This window comes from Sinohyriopsis cumingii, chromosome 1 (genome assembly GCF_028554795.1).
Source record: "Sinohyriopsis cumingii isolate HCF-2022 chromosome 1, ASM2855479v2, whole genome shotgun sequence".
Taxonomy (NCBI): domain Eukaryota; kingdom Metazoa; phylum Mollusca; class Bivalvia; order Unionida; family Unionidae; genus Sinohyriopsis; species Sinohyriopsis cumingii.
In genome coordinates, this window is record NC_142961.1 from 28720638 (window position 1) to 28733602 (window position 12965).

General features: G+C 35.7%; 1 protein-coding gene across 1 annotated transcript in view; it reads left to right on the forward strand.

Moving 5' to 3' along the window:
• Positions 1 to 3317: 3317 nt before the first annotated feature.
• LOC149806602 (uncharacterized) overlaps positions 3318 to 12965 on the forward strand; it is a 186706-nt gene continuing 177058 nt past the window's right edge. Inside the window, exon 1 of the mRNA XM_089955423.1 lies at positions 3318 to 3552. The gene's annotated coding sequence lies outside the window, so the exon portion shown is untranslated. The remainder of the gene's footprint in view (positions 3553 to 12965) is intronic.

Genomic DNA, 12965 nt, shown 5'->3' on the forward strand with positions numbered 1-12965 from the left:
AGGAAGAGAAGAAGAAAGAAGATTAGGAGAAAAAAAGAAAGAAAAGAAGAGAAAGAGTGTTGGAGATAAAATAAGAACTTGGTGGAGAAAAAGAAGAAACTAGAAGCAGAAGAAGAAAACCCAAAGGCCCTTTTCAGGGCCAGCCATATTTCTCGAAAAGAGATAGCCTTTCCATTGCCTACCCCTTTTTTTAAAATTTAAATTTAAATTTAAATTTAAATTTAAAAAAATTTAAAAAAAAAAAAAAATCCCAAAAGCCCAAACTCTATTCCCCATGTTAATTTCCCTTGTCCCTAGACAGACCCAAACTCTATGTTAAATTCCCATTGTCCCTAGAGTAACCCACGATTTTTCTCCATGTTAAATTTCCATTGTCCCTAGAGTTGCCCAGGGGTCTTTTTAATGCTAAGTCCCATTGTCCCTAGGGTGCCCCACCTTACTACTAAGGTGTAATAATAATGATAATAGCGAGGACTTTGTATAGCGCCTAGTCTTTAGAAGCTCTAAGCGCTTTACAACATTAGACAACACATATAAGATAAAAAAAAAAAACATATAATAATATGATTACAAACACAAACACCGTGAAATTAGAAAACATAGAAAAAACATGCTGAGAATATTTAAGGTAGGAAACATTATTAGGTCTTTTAATTTGTTCTTGCAGCCGAAATAAGTGAGTTTTTAGAGCACCCTTGAATGTGATCACTGTCTTTGTGTCTAAGTTCAGTGGGCAATTCATTCCACGTTGCTGGGCCTGGTATGCAAAAGAACGCTGTCCATATGACTTTGTTTTCATAATGGGAATAATGAGTATACGATTGTCAGAAGAGGAGCTTAAGTATCTTGCTGGTGTGACTACTAGAGTCCGTCAGTGAAACGTAGCACAGAGAACACATTTGTATAGCGCCTAATCTTTAGAAGCTCTAAGCGCTTTACAACATTAGACAACACATATAAGATAAAAAAAAAAACATATAATAATATGATTACAAACACCGTGAAATTAGAAAACATAGAAAAAACATGCTGAGAATATTTAAGGTAGTTAACATTATTAAGTCTTTAAGTTTGTTTTTGCAGTCAGAATAAGTAGTTTTGAGAGCACTCTTGAATGGGATCACTGAGTCTTTGTGTCTAAATTCAGTGGGCAATTCATTCCATGTTGCTGGACCCTGGTATGCAAAAGAATGCTGTCCATATGACTTTGTTTTCATAGTGGGAATAATGAGTATACGATTGTCAGAAGAGGAGCGTAAGTATCTTGCTGGTGTGTACACATCGGTGAGGTCGCATAGGTATGTTGGACTAGAGTCCGTCAGTGAAACGTAGCACAGAGAACAAATTTTGTGTTTGATTCTGGATCGAATGGATAGCCAGTGTAGGGTACAGAGCAGCGGGGAGGTGTGTTCTGATCGTGGTACTCTAAGTATGATCCGAGCAGCTGTGTTTTGAACTTTTTGAAGTTTTTGGAGTTGATATTGAGATGAACCAGACATAACTGAGTTATAATAGTTTGCGATTACGTTCAGAGACCCCATCTGGCCTTCTCCTCCTTTTTTTTCCGCGTCCGTACATGTCAAGTAAGAATGCAACATTAAAGCGTCGAGTGGTGGCTCCTGTTTCCCATTGGAAGAATAAATTAGTGTGCTGTGTAGATATCCCAGTCCCCGAGGTGCGTGCTCGCACGCAGTCGGGCTGTAAATTCGTCGAGTGATGTATCCTGTTTTCCACCAACGATCAATTAAGAAGTCGGCGTATGCCGATATTCACCACTTGTACAAGGCCGAATGGTCGTACACGACCTTAATACATGAAGGATGATGATAACCGTCTTGCCATCCATCGTTGACGTGTCGTAGGTAAAATAGGCAGCCTGAATGTGAGCGTCAGGTCAACCGAAACTTTAGTGTATTTTTAGTATGTCGAGCATTTCATAGTCAATGAAAGATATGAAAGTGTTTCCAAATAGGAGAGCGTTCAAGATGGGAATGTGCCATTTCAACACAGCCAAAGAGTTAGTAGTATTCTTTGTTATGACTCTATGGTCTTAAAATAAGTAACAATAAAGATAGAAAACCAACTAGTTTTGTATAATTTCACAAAAAATGAGTTATTTCCCTACAGTACAAAGTGAAAAGATAAAATAACTTACAGTATCGTAAATCTACCCAGTTCTTACAAATTCTAAATGTTCTATCAATTCGACAAGTATCGAGTAATCAGAATGAGTTTAAATGGTATTCCGAATGATTGTCGGTAATGTACTGATGTACTAAGAATACAGAAGAATCACTATGATACGATCCCAAAATGTCATTAAATGAATTCATATATGTGCTAGATATTATATGTATAAAAATGTGTGTTGGATAGCATAAAAAATGTTCAACATTGCATTTCCCTTAGGGGTAAATAAATTTGTTCATTATGCTTAGTTCCGTAGATTACATGTGGGGTGGGGGAAGGGGTGGGCCAGCATTGTCCTATCATGCTAAAACTAAGGACATCGTTAACATTACCTTTCCCATACGGGACAAAAACACCCCTTCCCCATGTTAAGGTTATATACATTTTTAACATTATTATTCCCATATGGGATAGTCCCCCCCCCTCCCAATGCATGTTGAACTTTTGGATATATTTACAAGGGGGGGGGGGGGATATCCCTCCCCATTTGAACTCATTTACAACTACTAAGCAATATAAACAATCATAATAAATGGCACTTTTTAGACCTTTCCTTGATAATATCGAATTCTTTTGTTCCTTACGTTTATATTTTGTGTAGGGGAAATAGAAGAAAATGTTATAAGAATGTTAGTTTTAATATGAGCACTGTTATTTAAAAAATTGTCAATTTGCAACGTGACTTTAAAAAATGCAGAAAAATCGATAAAGTGAAAGAAGATAATTAGAATATAGAAGAAATAAAATGTTATAATATTATTCGTTAAGACATATACCATATAGCAGTAGTATGCAAGACTCACGAATACATGGGGCCCACGATTCCAACCAAACAAATTATTTTTGATACTATAGAAAGAAACCAGGAACAGGCAATATGCCAACCATCAAATACCGTAAAATTGCTACTGGAGCTGGCATTTTATATTAATAAAAATAAAGGCAGGGGATAAGCTTTGCATATGGGGCCCAACATTTTTTTGGTATGCCACTGGATTTAACAATGACAAAGTAGTATCTCAAGTCGGAATTACAAATAAAATCCATAAAAAAAATTAAAAAGTGATTTTTTTTAACATTATCTGAATCATATTATTGTACATTTTCATTGTGTTTAGATATATAGTTTTCAAACAAAATAATGGAACTGTTTGTATTGTATACGAAATATTGCCATTCCCGGTATTGGGCGCTTAATGCGCTAAAGGTAACGTCAGTGTTTCGGTATTTATTCCATCTGTATATTGCACTTACCTAGGTAAAAATAAAAATAAAATAAAATAAGGACCAATCACACAACAGAGGCGGTAAATTCAATCTTGGGGCAAAGCATCTGCAGTTGTCAAATTTATAACAACAAAGGTTCGGGTATTTTCATCAATTTACTTCATGATTTTTGCTAGAGACAGATTTATAGTCATTCTATAAAAGTCATGATGGAAAAATCAGTCATATTCGAATATGAGCGTGATCATCGGAATCGCAGCAGTGGACGTTTCGATCCATGGAATGTTTCGGCCCAGGACATTTCGTCTCACAACTCTGGATATTTCGGATATTTATCGAAATTAACCACCATTGCTTTACTATTCAGCTTTAATTTCATACCTCATGATTCCATTTCTCCCCGTTTTGATTGATTGAAATTCATCACCATAACACCACAGGTGCTCGACGCGAGCTTGATGTTGAGAAGAAGAAGACCCCCTCCCCCCCCCCCCCAATAATCTGAAGGAAAGAAATCATACAGAGTGACATAAATACCGTAGAGTACCCCATGACCCGTTTTGAAATATGACTTTCTCTATCATACTATATAAAAGAAGATACGTTACTTCCAAGTTCTTGGTTTCACCCGTGACCCTCGATTTCCATCTTTACAGACACACGACCATACTCTATGGCTTGTTTTACTCTTGATATATTTTTCTAATCATCAAGCCATCATTGACTTTTCTGCGATGTACCAAACTGAAGTTATGGGAGATTTTCGCGAAATTTGCCTGAAAAGAGCTACATATACCATGTTTGCAACCCTACGATACATCCCTTCTTTAATTACAGAACAGTGGTAGATGCAAAAGTAAGTTTTTACTTCCCATTAACTCGATTAAACTTTAGGAATCCTGTTCCATGGAAGAATTAGACATTTTCTTCATTGCATACATCGTAAACAAGTGATTCATTTTCAAAACACGTAGGCACACATGTCAATGGCAAAACACGAGTGGCTCAAAAGGTTATACTTTAATGTATACTCTCATGAATTTAGCACATTCATATGATTCCTAACATGATGTGATCATGTTGTTGCCTATTTTTGTCTGGATACAAATAGTCTACATCGTGAAGTGGTTCTCTGATGAATGGATGTTATTTCATTATAACCTGTTGAGCCAATCATATTTTGCCATTGATGTGTGTTCCTACATGTTTTGAAAATGAAAGTCACTTGTTTACGATGTATGCAGTGAAGAAGACCCTGTCTAATTTGGAAGTTAAGTACCTTCTCTCTTACATAGTATGATAGAGAGGGTCCTATGTCAGAACGAGTCATGAGGGTAATCTAAGGTATATTTGTCACTCTGTATGATTATTTTCCTTCAGATTATTGTTTTTTTCTCAACATCAAGCTTGTGTTTAGCACCTGTGCATAACAGCATAGTCTAGTCCTAGTGTGAGACATTGACCCTGATATTTATGTTTTGGGGATCGATGTCTTACTGCCCAAATAACGGCACTCTGTAGCATGTTCAGTTGTCAATTAACAAAAAACAGAAGGATAAGTAAAATTTTGAGGAATATCTCACACACTTGGCAGCCAATATCGCTGTTTTCTACAAATTAAAGTCATAATTTTTAGTCTGCCTTTACCTATATGACTTACTTCAAATAAATGACAAAGGAATACAAACCGACGTGGTGATATTAGACTTTTCAAAAACATTTGATACTGTGCCACATCATAAATTGCTGTTCAAGTTGGAAAACTATGGAAGCATTGGGCCACTGCACTTTTCTCTGGAAATGTTCTTGACAGAGCAACACATACTAGTGGTGGTGGATAGAGGATCATCTGAAGCAGTTACTTATGACTCTGGTGTCCCTCAGGGAACCATGTTGGGAACACTCTTTTTTCTTTGTCACATTAACGATCTTCCAGACTGTGAAATCTCAGGTCAGGCTGTTTGCTTTTGTTGTTGTTGTTGTTCTAGGGTTTAACGCCATTTTTCGGCATAAGAAAGGCTATACATGGCGGCAAGTATAACTGGTGGAGGAAGAACCCTGGAACACCCAGGGAAGAACCACCGACCCATGAGAAGCTACTGGCAGGCTTTCCCACATACCCACGCTAGCCGAGCCTTGGACTTGAACCCATACAAACAGAGGTGAGATGGCAGTGATCCAGAACGGTGAGCGCTTTAGACCACTCGGGGCCCCCAGGCTGTTTGCAGATGACTGTCTCCTTTACAGAACAATTCAAAACCAAAGTGACCACCATACCCTCCAGAATGATCTTGCAGCCCTCAAAAAATGGACAACAGATTGGGGTATGACTTTCAATATCCCTAGATGCTATGTCATGAGTATGACCAGTAAATCAACAAAATCATCACACTTGCACCTTAGATAACCACATACTACAAGTCAGTGACAACCCCTATCTTGGACTAATATTGTCACATTATCAAATCAACCAAAAAAGCAAATACAACATTGGCATTTCTAAAGCGAAACACTGTCCACAGATATCTAGACAGACTGCCTATCTAGCACTAGTCAGATCCGTTTTAGAATATGGTTGTGTGGTCTGGGATCTGTACTACACTAAGAATGTTGATCGACTTGAGAGAGTCCAATGCCAGGCAGCAAGATTTGTATCTGGTGACAAAAAAATTGAAGCAGGATGCTTCACTAAAATGTAAACTGACCGGGATCTTCCAACACTTCAAGAACAGTGTAGTAGAATCCGTCTTACATACCTCTATAAAGTAGTATAGTGGTTAGTGCTGGCTTTCTCACTCACCAAATATATTTGTATAACATTAAGACGAAAATGCACCGCTCCGCTGGCCTAGTGGTTAGAGCATCCACCTCGGAAACCGGAGGTTGTGGGTTCAAACCCGGCTGAGTCATACCAAAGACTTACAAAAACGGTACTAACAGCTGCCTTGCTAGACGCTCAGCATTAAGAGTTTAGTGTTAGGACTGGTCGTCCTGGTGTCAGAATAATGTGACTGGGTGGGACATCATGCTACATGTCTGCGGCATGATGCCCCAGTGCTAGACATCACTATAAACTGCCACACTGCAGACATTGTAGTGATATGACTGAAAAATTGTTAAAGCTATGTTAAAAATCCTAGCCACACACACACACACACACAATGTTGTTTGAAACTTGGCAGTAATAAAATCTCTTGTACTATGTAGAAGCACTTGCTTGACAAATCCGGATATACGCCACAAAGTGTGAATCATAAATGTGTCAGACAAAAATATTCACAAAGTCAGAATTATAAAATTGAACAGATGGATCCAGATGTGTGAGATGAGACATACATCAACAAGTTTGAATAATAAGATGTGTGTGATGATACATACATCAGCAAATTTAAATCATAAGATGTGTGAGATGAGACTTAAAAATGTTTGAATAATAAGATGTGTGAGATGAGACATACATCAGCAAGTTTGAATCATAAGATGTGTGAGATGAGACATACATCAGCAAGTTTGAATCATAAGATGTTGCCAGCAAAGTTGCATTAAACAATTTATGGCTTTTGCCAGGGTGAAGAATGTATCTTTTCACAACTGAAACCACCTGCTATCAAAATAGAAGTCTATAATCATTAACACTTTTTACATTTTTAAACTTGTCAGATGATGATGAAACCGTATTAGTATAAACTTTGGCATGGCAAAGCAGACTTTCAATGATTATCCCTTTTAAATCTCATGAAGCTGTCTATCTGCAGCACAGGAAAATCCATAAAACTCATGTCTGTGGCATGATGCCCCCACCGCTAGACATCACTGTATACTGCCACACTGCAGACATTGTAGCAATATGACTGAAAAATTCTTAAAACTATGTTAAAAATCCTAAACACACAAAAACACAGACAGAAATGCCAAATTAAAGCCAAATCTTTTCCTGATTTTTAAACTACAAACATTGTTGAAAAACAAGTAACAAATAACAGTAGATGTTTTGTAGTTGAACAGAACAATTTAGAAATTCTTTCTTTGTAAAATCAGCTGTGGACTGGAATCATCCTAATGACAGTGTTGTGTGTGTGCAAACAGTGGATAGCTGCATGAAAGCTCTTGAACAGTTCTAACTTTTTAGTGGCTTTCTCTTCTGGTGTCATTTTATGCCATAACTGGCTCTGCTCTATATACATTTAGATTCAGATTCACATTTCTCTGATGTCATTTTTCTAATAAATACAAATTTTCACACAAGGATTGGACATGTTTTCAAGTTCCATTGGCCTACATTTCCGTTGGCTGAAATGTGATGGAAGCTGGGAATACTGAAATCGGTTAAAAGGATGATATGATTCTTGAACGGAATGAAGCCTTCTTAACACTTTCTTCAGTATTAGTATACTTTTATTTGTTTTGTTAAAGAAACATACTTCAGCTTAATCAGATTGCGGCATTCCTGACTTCCATTGCATTCCAGGCAACTGAAATGTAGGCCAACAGAACTTTAAAAAAGGTCCATTTGCATGTGTGAGAATTTGAATTTAATATTAAAAAGACATCAGAATAAGTAGGACTAAAACATTATGATTTTGGATTTGTTGAAAAGGGCTGATATGGGCTGCTAAGTGTGTGAGATATTCCTGAAAATTTGACTTATTGTTATGGTGTTGGTTGATATCAGAACAAACTACACAGTGCCATTATTTAGGTAGTAAGACCTCGACCCCCAAAACATAAGTATCAGGGTTGATGTCTTACATTGTAGGACTACACCATAGTCCTACAATGTAAGATGCCTCCCCTGATATTTTTTTGGCTGCCATCTTACTGCCTAAATAATGGTGCTGTGTAGCGTGTTCCGAGATCAACTATCATTGAAGCCAGAATTTTGTTTGAGCCCTGGTCACTCTTGTAATTTTGCTTTAAATTTTTTGGACACATGTCCTTTTGGAGCAGATTAAAAATTAATATTAAAAGGGCTTGTCTATGATATAAACCAAAACTAGTTATTGTTGTTCTTATAACTAGTTGTACAATTCAGTTATTGTTTTCTTTTTAGAAGTTTCCTTTTTTTAAGTAGTAATAATAGTTGTTGTTTTCTTTGGTATAATAAACAGGTTCGTTAGAACAATTCCTTAATATAGAATGAGGATCTGCAGTCATCATATGTTTTTTTATCTAACATAATGTAAATTTAGGATGCATGATAATAAATATATTTAATTTTATTGGAATTAAAGTGCTCTGTCATCTTATGTTACATTTAGTTTTGTTTCATATAAAATTATAGGTGTCTGTTTTTTTTTTAACGATTAGCATCTTTCAAAGCATATTTACCAAGCAGACACTGTAGGTCAGCAAATGAGAATATTGAACACTGCTACAAGTATGTTCACTTTTTAATTTTAAAAAAGCATTAAAAGAAATGTCATTAAACAAACTGATTTGGTTCATTATACATATTAGAAGTCAAGTTGTGAAAATGTAATTTAACATTTCATGCTAAACCATGCAGCTCCAATGATACGTGTACTTTGGCAGATGAATCTCACTGTTCTATTTAAGCAATTCAAAGCACAAAATCTGTCTATCGGTATTGCCAACTATCCAAGCAACTAGTTAAAGAATGTTATTATTGAGGAAGGAATATATATCCATCATTATGAAAATGATAAAGCTGTCTGCTGACTTGTTTGCACTTTAACAGTGTACATGCTGGAGAATCCAAATACATGTATTTATTATTAAGTGTATTGAGAGCAATACCAAGCAAAATTTACTATTGACTGGTATATTTCAGAATATATATTGGGTCACCAAGTAGGCCTATTTTAAAACAGCGAAATTGTCTCTGGGATGTGTCATTTTTCTTTTCTCACAAATTCTTTAAATTTTTTAAGTTGTATTTACATTCTTAGCAAGCTAATTAAAGCCACACTGAAAGTAAGGCTTGAAGCATGAATGGTAACAATTTTGTTTATTGGATATCTTGTTGATTTGAGTATGTCACATGGTGGAAGATAATGATTGCCATTGCTATGTGAAATCGAAAGAAAGCCAAGGATTACATAATGTTGAGAGATAACAAGAAGCCCTTAAGCTTCAAAGGGTTTGGAACTGCAGTTGTCCATCTGTAAAGGGGGCAGGGGTAATTAAAGTCTGCATGTACTTTACAAACTTGTTAGTTGAACATATTTACCTTCACTTCATCAGTCTCAGTTAATCACACTTTGGAGCTTTTTAGATGCATGTTCTTCCAACTTGACAATAGCAGTACAGTAATGCCCTGATTTATGGATATCTGACTTACCTGCATCTTGCATTTGTGCAATTAATATTAATACCCAAGCAGAAAAATAATCTGAGATGCATATAAGTCACTTGTATAACCATGTGCACAGCTTGGGTTCCCAACCAGGAATAGCGATTTTTTTGCTTGACCAGGATGAAGATTTGGTTCCCTGTTGATGAATGGATTTGAGTTGCATGAATCTGACATATGTTGTGTTCTCAGGAATGCAGTATACATGTAAATTGGGGGTTTACTGTACTTTACTGGAATTTTGTTTCACCTTACTGAAAGCTGGTCTGACCTATAGAGAAAAAAAGCAACTTTTACTAAGAAGGTATTGTTAGGGTTGGCACACCTGCATCTGAGATTCTGTTTATCACATTTTTTATTCAGAGTGGAAAGAGCATAGATAGAAAGAAGAATAATTTTCTGCATTTCATTTAATTCTGGCTCAGACATAGACACTGCACATTTCATTCCTTGCATATGTAGAGACATCCCAGGTGCAAGTTGAAGCAGTATTGTACAATTTGATAACTAAAAACAATAAAAATATATTTTTGCTTGCAAATTACAGTTTAAAGAGCAAATGTCTTTTCAATCTAGAAATAATATGACAAGGACATAATTTTTCATCATTCTTGTCAGTTAGTAGACCAGCCATTTGTTGACATCTTTTAAAAGGGTAGTTTATTTAGTACTATTGGTTGACATTAAAAGTTAGATAACGCTGCAAATGATGAAAAACATTTGAGATAGAATCATCTTGGCTGCCATGGTCACAGAATAAATTTGGTTGTAAAAGCAGGGTTGTCAGTGCTGAAGTTATCTAAACTTATAACAAAGGACAGATCTGTGATGACCTATTCTTCTACAGAGGCAACAGCTTTACTTTCTGAAGAAGCTCTAGGACACAAACTTATCCAGGATGTTGCCATCAGGTGGAACAGTACACTCAGTTTGCTTCAGCTTCTTTCTGAACAAACCCTAGCACTACATGCAGTGGTACATTATTCTTCCCTTAGGAAAAGGGGATTGAGCTTTGTTCAGAATTGTACACATATGATGAACAAGTATTATTTGATGCTGTTGTAGTTTTGTTGGAGCCATTCATGTGGCCGCTCAAAAGCTGTCAGCAGAAAAGACACCTACAAAGCACCTAGTTCTTCCAATCTTGAAAAAGTTAGAAATTGCATTGATAGAGAATGAAAATGACACAAGCACTATTTGTAGTAGGGAAATGAAAACTCATGCAATGTAGGACATTGTATATTGATACTGGACTTTTAGCTTGCCTCCTCAGTCCATCAACTAAACAGTGTTTATTAATAGTCATTATTGTGGAATGAAATTTCTGTGAAGCATATAGTAATTGCTGTTAAACAAGAAACAGAACTAGATGTTGTGCCAGACCAAGAGCCTCCTCTTCCATTTGTGCATGAGCTTACATTTACAGATATTCCTAATTCCAACAAGGAACAAACATTTAAGTCTGAAAATCTAGATTCATGAGGACCATCCAATTCCAAAAATATTAAAGTCAATAGTGATGCATGGCTAGATGATATAATCCTGTGGGGAATCCACTACAGTTTCACAAGAGCATCTTGCTGAGCATGAATTGAACAGGTTTGTGGCTGAGCAATCTTGTAATGTACTATTCAAGAATTTCAAAAGTTGCCCAAAAGTTCATTGTGGTGCTAGCATCTAATTTTCAGCCTAGCAGGCAATCTTTCAAATAAAAAGCAGTCTTGGCTCAAACCAGAAAATGAGGTGTTTCTCTGTAAGACTATGAAGTTGTATAGTCTTGCTCCGAATGTTGATTGAATGACTCAGACGTACCTACAAAGTCTTTAGAGTTGAAAATTCTAGAATTTCTATTAATAAAAGATTACTTTTAATGTTAATTAAGTTCATCATCTAATTATAATTATGATTAAGTGGTTCTGGTCATGTATCTACTAGAGCTGTATCTAGTCATTTACATCATTTACATGTTATGTGATTTTACCTGTTCTTATGTTCTTGTTTTAAAGAAATAAACAAAATTTTGATTTTTTGTTTTTATTAACCTGTTCTTGTTATAAACAAATGAACACAATTTTTTAAATTTTTTTTATAATTTCGTTTTAGTTAAAGAAATAAAGTGAACAACAATCTTAAATAATTAAGTCCTATTACAAAAACTTTGATCATATCTCAGTTAGACCCTAGCTAAAATTGATGCACTATTTTGATAATTTTTGTCCTGTGGCAGCATGTTTAAGTGGTTAGTGATTGATCATGAAATTTCAACCGATTCCCAACACTAATTTATACTGTGTTTGTCTTGAGTGTGGGGTACAAGATCCATACTGTGTGATAGGAGTATTGTAAAAAGTGGCAAATTGCATCACAATAGGCTTTCAGGCATTTCTCTGCAGAGGTATCCATCTATTCCATGAATCCACACCAGCTCATAAATTAGCCATTGTGGCAGACTTTCTGAAGCAGCACAGAATTCAAACTTGATCACATTGTCCATACAACCCTGATTTAGCTGTAAGTCTTCATGATCAATTGATTAAGACTCATTGTAACTTTCTTTTCAATGCTTTCAAAATATCTCATTGAATTTTTAAATTACCCAATTCACTAAATTCATATTTTACTCTTCTGGGAAGATTATTGTAATGTATCAGCCTGAGATATATACCCTATACTAATAGTGTTTGAAAAATTGTGATTCAAAATTTAAATTTTTTCAGTTGAAACTTTGTAAAAGAAATGGGGAATCTATATTACTTCAGTCATTTTAAAATAATGTCTTTGTTCTTTTAGCTAAGACATGGCATGTGGGTCTACAATAAACTATTGTGATATTACAGCTATACCTGTAAAAAGTTTACAAAAACGTTTACCGAGTATCCATTGCTCTTAATGATTGGTTTCGCAGTTACCTGATCAAATGTATTAAATGTGTATAAACCTGAATTGCTTTGTTTTAGGTTGAAGCTGGCACGAAAGGCATGCAGATGTGTATTTTTCAGTGGTCAAAGCATGCAAGTAACTTGATAGTCAGATCCATCTCAAGGGGTGACATGTCATTAGTGGAGTCAGAGTTGCATTTTTGAAAAATAAATAAGCCCAACTGGATGGGTGGATGGATAGATTGATTGTTAAATATATAGATCAGACGAAAGGAAGGAAATTTAATAACAAACTGTATAAAATATACTTGTATTATTGAGTGGAATATGTCACGATAAATCGACAACTTTAAAAT